At 44.8% G+C, this 9,300-nt stretch overlaps 1 long non-coding RNA gene across 2 annotated transcripts; it reads right to left on the reverse strand.

Annotated features, from left to right (window-relative positions):
- Positions 1 to 4,957: 4,957 nt before the first annotated feature.
- On the reverse strand, positions 4,958 to 8,941 carry LOC135905266 (uncharacterized). Of its 2 annotated transcripts, none has more exons than XR_010565365.2 (5): positions 8,690 to 8,941; positions 8,112 to 8,246; positions 6,335 to 6,500; positions 5,275 to 5,390; positions 4,958 to 5,094 (listed from the first exon to the last, which is right to left on the reverse strand). It is a non-coding gene; the product is annotated as an uncharacterized lncRNA (long non-coding RNA). The 2 variants fall into 2 exon arrangements; XR_010565361.2 differs by having other exon boundaries at positions 8,112 to 8,354.
- Between the last annotated feature and the right edge of the window lie 359 nt (positions 8,942 to 9,300).

A 9,300-nucleotide genomic window follows, 5' to 3' on the forward strand; every position in this document is an offset into this window, starting at 1 on the left:
TATTTGCACTTTGAGTGTTTACATTTTTTGTGTCAAAATTCTGGCGTTTTACGTGCCAAAAAAACGGTATGATTTTGACGCATGCCGTAATGGGGGACTCTGGATCAATTTCGACTATCTGAGATTCTTTCAACTGACCCCAATGCACGGGTGTTATTGCGTGGATTCTGTGTGAGTAGCTTTCAAAAACGCTAATTAAATGGTTGCTAAAAAAAAAGTCAGAAGTTGTGAAAAGAAAGAAAACCGAAAAATGTGTGGAAGAACTTGTGTGCCGTAAACATATCGAAAAGGGCCCGTAGCAAAGGAAACATCACTATACGTAGCATGAGAAAAAAGATTGCTACATGACTATACTATATTGCAAACAACATGACAGAATACAAGCAAGAATCACAGGCTGGCATGCAAACTTCCGCCGAAAAACCTAAAACAAGGCTTGCTTAACAGCGCCCCGCACCCCTTTTCTTTTCTTTTTCTTTTTTTGGTGCATTGTTTCAACACATTGTGTCGTTGTTTCATCTCTCATAATTTACGGTACTTTATTAGCTAATAGAGGACAGTAACCATAATTTAACATAGGCTGCTGAAAAGTTTTTCGTAATTTTTCATTATTCGAAAATGCCGAATGATTACTCTTAGAACACCAATTCGAATAATCAGTGGGAAATATCCGATCAGTGTTCGCAACTTGGAATATAGGCCTAACCCTAGTTATTTTTCATTGCGTTGGTTCTTCCCGAAGTGTTTCCGTTGTTTTCCAGTCAGAACTAACTAAATGTATTTTCCCTGATCATTTTTTACTTGGTCGATCCCCCATAGTGGTTATACACCATGAGGAGAAGGAATCTAAGCCTAATCAAGAAGGACGCATGTGGCACGCACTCTGATAATACGCGCACATCGATTGGCGTCCCACGGCGTGCCATATAATTTTCTACTCCCATGTTGCGTGCGAGACACTCCATAGACGGTGCACATCGATTTGCGGGCCTAACGGGCCGAGGGGTAAACTAAGAACGCTTCCATTGGCTTCGTGTGCAACAAACATTAGTAAAATATTTAAGCAGAACGTTACCTTCATGGGCAAGGTGTTTTGTTCTTTGCACCGCTTTGTTTTCTGTGCTACGCTGCAATTAGAGGCGGCAGCATATCGGGGCCTCCACAAGAACGTTAGCGCAGCGCACGGACTAACTTTTGCCGTTACACACGCGCGTTGCACGCGTGTGTCGCACAGAGCGACCTCGCACGCAGAAAGCTTTCCTGTTCTGTACAGGCTGAAGTTCGACCATAACAGCTCGAAAAATTAGGGAAACCCCGCAAGGTCCCCAAAGAACCCCGGCGCAAATACTTCCCTATGTGCCCTTTATCGTCATCTGGCGCTTTCAAAGTAATCACGCCGGCGCCTCGTCCCCGACAAAATCGCTCAAACAGCCACCACCACATCGTTCATCCTTTCCTTTTCTCAGTTATACTTAATCAATCACGCACGCTGACACCTTGTCCGTCAAGCGAGTCAAACGTGTTGGAAAATAAAGAGAAACCATCGCATTCTTTACGTTTCTCGAGAATTCTAAGCATCTCTTCCCCTGTCTGCCAGCCTGAGGCCTCCGCGTCTCTTGGCAGGTTTGTCAAAATGAGAGGGGGCAACAATTTTTTGCCGCGGGGAACGGGAAACCAACGAAATATAGTCAGCATCACTTGGAGGAAGATTCGAGAAAAGAAAACGTCAACAAAGAACTGAATGGAAATAGCAAAGAGAGCAGAGCTACGAGAATGACAGTAAGGCACTTGCTTTCGAGCGCCGCGTCTGAGAATAAATCGCGCGACAGGAGCTTCTCCCCAGGACGACATAGCGGGTGGAATGAAGAGGGAAGAGCGGGGGAGAGGGGGGGGGGCAGGAAAAATGAAGAGAAACAACAACGATAAAAAGGACACGCGTCGACGTCCCAGCGGAAGAAGCAGTGTCTCGTGGTTTGACGATAAGAGCAAAAGGGAGAAAGGGAGACCACAAGCGAACGAAAAAGTTACAGGCGCGGAAGGAAGCGTCCAAGGCGCGAGTATGGCGCGTCTCGACGACGCGGTTGCGCTGCATGTATGTGCTTGTGTGCTCGCGCGCATTCACGCACACTCGGTGACTTCTCTCCGACCGTGCCAACTGTCTGGCTATTCCTCTCGCCTTCGCAGCAGCCTCCCCTTCTTTTTTACGAATGTCAGGCGCGCTCAGTCAGACCGCTGCGCCACCCCCTTCCCTCACCCCCAACCTCCCTCAGCCCAACTTTTCCCTACCAACACACACACACACGATGTGTTATATGCCTCACCCTCCTTCTCCATCTTTCTCGCGACGGAAGCCGCGGTCCGAGACGGACCCCGCCGAGGTCTGTCACTATTTATACGCGTCACCTCGCGTCTGAAGCTCCCTCGGCGGCGGAGGTGCAGGGCCCGGAATGCATGGGCGCACCGCTGCGGCGATCCTAGCGCGCCGCCGCCGCCATTCCGCGTCGTCCCCTGATCTCAAGACACGCCGCACCGCGATCTGCACTGCGCGCGAGGGACTGCGGCTGGGAGCCCCACAGGAGTGATGCTGTCGAGCCGCACCTCCGACGCCGCTTTTGCGCTGCGCCGTGCCGCATGGCGGCATCTGCCACTCCGCGGAAATAACGCCGTCCTTTGAGAGGGACGCGGCGACGAGCGAAAGGCTCCGACACGCGGTGTGTTCTTTCTTTTGCGTGTTGCGAGACGGTGGGCGCTTCCGAGGGAGGAGAGTGGCCAACTTGCCACATTTTGGCGCGTTCAACGCGCGTCATTCCACCGGCAAGCGTCTTTATCCTTTCGTTTCTTCTTCTTCTTCTTCTTCTTCTTTCTTTTTTTATGCAGCGCACCATGGGAGTACATACAGTCGGAAAGAGAAAGGTGCTGGCGAAAAGAGAATAGCGGCTGCTGTGAACGCGGGGAGACCTTTGCGAACAAATGTGCGTGCCGCTAAAGATAGGTTCCAAATACTGACTCTCCTGCTCTTGTAAATAGCAAAGGGTAAGAAAAAAACAAAACAACGGCGACAAAATCGCACCGCACGGATGGAAGTGCGCCAAATGGCGTAATTGGCGCAGTCGTTGTCTCTGTATACATCCAGGTGGCACTTAACGCTGTAGCGGGCTTGCTATTCGCCAACATTGTCAGACAACGGCACGAACAAGCTGCTAAAGACGCGTTGTTGGTGTTAGAGAACAGTTAACCTAAGGTTTATTGGTCTTCGAAGCAAGTGTTCACTCACCAGTGCGCTGTAACAGACGTGAGAAACTCGACACGTCTGAAAAACATTTTGGTGGTGGCATTTGGAAGCTTCAGGTTGGCAATATTCACTATATACACTGCAACCCTGTTTCAGCATAACTGCGAGGACTGGACCGGTGGAAGGCTCCCTTGAGTATGCTGTCAACCATTACGATCTAACGGGTCTACCGCAACACCTCGCTCGATTGTCTCGTGAAAGTCTCTAGTGCCTCGTCTCGGTATCCAATACTAACAACAACGCACTGACGTCACGTCATACTTTCAGCTGTTTCCCCTCATTCTGCGCCCGTATGTTTGCCTATTCCGCCGTCCAGGTTTTCAAACCTAAGCTTTCTTTGCGTACTTTCTCGGGTTTCGCGTGGCTGCTTAGTTGTTGCGCCAGCCGCTGTGTTTAGAAAAAGTTTATTTCAACAAGTAGCGCTGCGAACACTGAGTCGCAATCATGGCCCAATTCCACTAGGACGATAACATACACGAAATACGAAGCATTTTACACACGGTACGTTTTTAAAGTGTTTGAGTCCACACTCCCTAACTTCTAACCACATAGACCCACGAAAACGCACAGTTACACATAAACTAACTGTCACATATATAAAATGATCTTCAATATATACAGTCTATGTGACACAATGCATGTGAGAGAGACACTTCGCATAATTTTGTAGTGATGCTATGAGATGTGTATATACAGAAATGATCGTATATACGAGATCACCCACACAAAGAAATCACGTCGCTACACTGTAAAAAATCGTCCGTTGCTTTTACGGGAATTCGACCGTCAGTTTTGGCTGCCAACTTGTTCCCGTAAAAATTACGGATCTCAGTTATTCTTAGTCACGGGCCTTGCTTGCGAGATTCACACGTTTCCCGTAAAAATAACGCAGACCCGTAATTTTTTTTACGGGTACCGTCAGTAAATATTACAGTTCCTCCTGAAAATCACTTGTCAGTTGTTTTACTTTGCTATTAAATACCACCGTTACGGCATCAATTCCGCCGGCGAAAATGAAGCTAGACGCTGTACAACTGCATCTTTAATTTCAATATTGAACATACTGTCCCTTAAAAACAATATATTTGCGTACTGTACTTTTAAACGCTTGTTTCATGCGGTCTGACTGTTCCGAATCTGAATGTTCTAGTCAGGGTAGTCGGGATGCGGAACTCTCCCCTTCCTGCAACAAGATATATCGCACTTACTGACTGGAGCTGAAATAGGCTGCAACGCAACTAAGCACCAATGCAGTGCAAATACCGCATCAGAAAAAATATGCAATATACTGAGACAGCTGCCAGTAATTTGCAGGTAATTAGGGGCACTATACTCCTGGCCACTATTTTGTAGCGATGCCTTATTCTTTGCTATCCTTATAATCCACCACAAATGGCTGTCTGATCCTATTGATAATGAGGGCTCACTGTCGCTCTGACCACTGGCCAAGCAAGGAAAGGCCGAAGTACAGAATCAGAAATGGCATCGCTACAAAATATCAGCGCTGTCAACGGAACAAATACAAATAAAGTAAGCGAGGAGCTTAACTTATCGTAATGGCCAGCTCACTTTTTGAAACACCACTGATATAGAATGAAAACTTTACACTGGAAAACATCCAGTGATGTTTTGTAATGAACAACAAATATTTCAAAACACTTTATTGCAGTTCACGTAGCTTTAAAATAATTTCTTCTGTAGGTGACTTGGTGAAAGGGAACCATTTCTGTAGTTCGCATTGCAAGGTTCTGGGCTGCTTGGCAGACAAAAAAGTATCCCTGCGTGTGGTCAACAAGTTCATGCTGTGGAGCAAAGTAAAAAGAATGACTCAGTGGGCTTCCAAATGCTATAAAGAGGTGCTTACATACAATGTGAGTGCTCTTGAAAAGAGTGGTTTGCATTTTATGAAAGGTAGAATGACTTATAACATATTTTCAATGTTAGCACAAAACAGAGAAGGCAGGTATATGGGGCAGACTTACCTAGACATTCCATTCACACTCAGTAATGCGCTGCACCAAAGCAAGAACTTTCTTGCTGACCGCCAGATTTCCTTTTTGCCCTTCCGTCCACGGTCTGGGTTTATGCCGAAAATGCCCTAAATGCCGCCCCCCCCCCCATTAAAGAGAAGGGAGGCATAATTGCAATAAAGCCTATATATAACGGCATTAAAGAAATGATTCGGATAATCTGGAATATTTTTAATGCCACAGCTCACACTGATTTCAAGCATGACGTACAAATAATACAATTTTTTTGTTTTAAAGAACACCAGCCTACGAAAGGATTCAAAGTTGGACAAGTTGTTTTATGAGAAAGTTGAATAGGAAACAGCGCAAAAAAAAATCTAGTAACCGACTAAGCCTGCTGTGTACTTCTCGTCTTGTCCCCGACTTTCGTGCACCGTTTCTCCACCTAACACCCAGGAGATGTGACTTTTGACTTCTATGATACAGGTGCATCTGGTGTACGGTGCACGTGGGAGGTCTGACTGACTTTCATTATAGAAAAAAGCCACAGATGGGTTTTGCTTTTAGGTGCAACAAATCTCTACAGTGCTTTTATTCTTTAATGTGAACACATTTTACCTATGGACATTTTAGACATGCTTATTACCTTGGGGGCTTGCAAACTGAATATAAATCTCGCTGCTATAAATATGGGAGCAACTTGACCTTCCAATTAACCCCAATAATTGATGGTAGCTCGCAGCAGGAACCGGAACGCATTACTTTTATGTAATTTGAAACTTAGGCCTCAACATTTTTCAGCTTTACAGACGTGTACTATGAAGCTGAAAAAAGTGGACTAAGCTTCAAATCGTCCAGTGTTATTTTTGATTACACAGAAGCAATGTCTGCTGGTTCCTGCTGCCAACTACCGTCAATTTCTTTTATCAAGCTAGGACACTGAATTTACAATATCCACAGCACTGTTAAAGGTGCTTGTATACAGTTTCGTTATTTTAAGGCCAGTATAATATATGCTATTAATGCGCATGATGCAAAAGAAATACAAGCATAAACAGAAAATAAAATATACCTTTGTGTGAATTCAAGTGTGCATGACGCCTTCTCTGCATAACAAATGTGGAAGCAGAAGTAAGCTGCAAACAGCATGCAGAATGCTTGCTTGAACATCTTTGCTGCTGCCACAACATGGCCATCAACAAGCAATAGGTACTCTTCAGGCATCCAGATGTCATCACCTAAAGAAAATGAAAAGAGTACTTGTCACTTTTACATAGGGCTGACTGCTGCATCAACTGTTCTTTACCAGTCGTATGCAAAGTATATGCATTCCAAAAGTTACGTTCTAGGGCACTTTCTAATTTTCACTGAGTGTTGTGTGCCACTTGTTCCTAAACCAGCAGGTCTTTAGCTTTCTTTCAACCACAAAATAGTGTTGCAGGAAAGAAACTATAAATGGCTTTTGAAAACTATTTTGGGCAAAGTTATCAAGAGTATTTAAATAAAGAGAGGTGAAACTATAGGCATCCTCGAACAAAAAAAGCGTGTACCATGTGCATACCCATTCAAAGACATAAATTTGCGACAAATTTGACCCGATGTTTTTATTACTTGACTATGACTCATTTGCATACAGTTAGCGGTTTACAAGCCATTGCTATACAGTTACTTGTGAAGGCTGCTGGCACATAAAAAATGCAGATACTAGCTCTCTGGCAGCATACTGAATAACAGAAAGCAACCAGAAAATGAACTGAATATTAAGGATATGTCCATGTAGTTGGCAGACTGCGTAACCCATAGAACTGCTATATAAAATATGTGGAAGAACGTTAAAACTGCAATTCAGGAACAAAAATTTTGCATATTGCAAAAGCAACAGGCTCAGTGATCAAATGTATGCTCTTTCACTTGTTTTCAGTCAAATTAACTATATAGCATGCTCATACTTCCCTACATGGTGCACACGAAGATCACAGTTTAAAGGGAATAATAACACATATTGGCTGCATTTTGTTGCTGAACTGTCCTGAGAAAACCGAGAACTAAATATTAATTTTCGCTGTTGAGTAGTAAGCTCTGTCGTTTACATAATGAGACGCTAACATACTGGCAGCATAGGATATTCACAGGAAGTCATTAGTTATATTTTTCATCACAGGTTTCACGGCTTATGTGGAAATTATAGAAATCGTTCCAGTGAATGTTTATTGCAAGTCAATATTTGTAAAATTCAACAGAGAGAGCATGCGGTTTAAAACACTTGCCCTGAAATATCGGCTTCGAGTATACCAACATTCCATATTGGCTTGTAGACCCTTGTATATGGAGGTCTCAGTTGTAGAACCATATGCAGTGCTGATGTACTTGGCACCAACATTTCCAGCCAAATATTTCGAACTAGGTGCTTGTGTTAGATATTTTCAAAAATGCGCCAGTCTAAAACAATAACTAGCCCTAATTCTCCGATCACTATACTTGGTGTAAAACAGAGAACAAAAGTTACATATTTTAGTTTATTAGACCTTCTTAACGTACATTTCGCATTATATTGACTTCTTTTCTCAATAACTAGACTGTGAACACCAAATTTTATTGGTCTGCCCTTCCGTAAATAAAAGAGGCCTGTACAACGGTGCAATCATCACTACTGCCTGATTTCTGTAGCATGGCAGTGTAATTTGACAGCCCATAACTGCAAGTGCCTCATGTAATTCCTTAAAGTAAATCATCAAAACACTCTGGGCTATACGGCTGCTACATTACAACTTGTTTATCCAATAAAAATTGAAGCTTTTTGGCACCATTTATCGTCAACGAAATGCCAAATATACGTTGAATGCACGTACCTGCTGCGATTATGCAGGGAGAAAGCGGTGTGACCTCAAATCAAATCAACCTGTCTTACAATGAGACATGGCTGCGAATGCATCGCGCACAGTCCGTGGCATGCGAGCACACCAAAGTGAGAACGTCCAGAGTTCCTGCGGTGACGGGCGGAGAAGAGAAACATAGTTGAGGCAGCCGAAACGGGAACCACCTCGACTTCCCCAATGGCGCTGCAACCCCCGCTTCCGCCGCCGCGCCGCGATCTGCGAACAAGGCCACAACGCTCACAACAAACAAAGGCGGCAGCAGGCTCACAAAAACATGTAAAAGTGACAAAGAGCACTGCATCACGTGTAGTGCTCACACTGGATAGCGAACAAATCGCAACAGCACTACCACGTGCGCAAGGCAATGAATGTGCCAAACCCGTTTAAATCAAAAGCGGGAGAAAGCAAACATGGCGAAGCCGAAGAGTGGTGCGGAAGCGTTCCACAGGCGACACCGCAGACTTGGCAAGCTCAACCGCAGCTCAACACTCAAACAAGATTGAATACGCTTCGCAAAACACCATTGAGCCGTCCATAATGACTCGACCTACCTGCACTTACAAGACGACCAACCGTTCTTCTTTGTGTGCACTTGTACGATTTCCACTTCGCTCCAAAGCCGCGGCGCCGGGACGGCCGAAGTTGCTGTAGCGTGCGTCTTTCCTTCTACAGCGCGCGCTAATGCCTTAGCGCATGCGCGTTTCGCGCGCCGCGAACGGCCGGCGCGCCAATGAGCATCCGCGCAGCTCGTCTTTCTTCTCTCTAAGCTCCTCTCTCTTCGTCCCTCTCCAGGCTCTCGAAGCTTTTTAACAGTGGTGGCGCTGCTTTCTAATTTACGGTATAGATTTGGCATATTTTACGGCATATATGCCGTAAAAAAAACGCAATTTTTTACAGTGTATCTCGCCCAATATATTTGTGTACCTAAGCACACAGGTTGTATGGTTGTACAGGTTCAGGTACAGGTACTGGTTGTACAGGTTGTTGCACCCGTGAAGTGGCTTATATAACTCTTGTACAGGTATACCCACCTTTGTTCGGCGTAACGAAAAAATAACTTCATACACAAAACCTGAGCATATATTGTCGGCTCACAGGCATCTCTACAGAATACCAATCTGTTAATCAAATGGGGAACTATAATCATCGGATTCTCTGACTT

Source organism: Dermacentor albipictus, chromosome 1 (genome assembly GCF_038994185.2).
Source record: "Dermacentor albipictus isolate Rhodes 1998 colony chromosome 1, USDA_Dalb.pri_finalv2, whole genome shotgun sequence".
In the NCBI taxonomy this organism is placed as follows: domain Eukaryota; kingdom Metazoa; phylum Arthropoda; class Arachnida; order Ixodida; family Ixodidae; genus Dermacentor; species Dermacentor albipictus.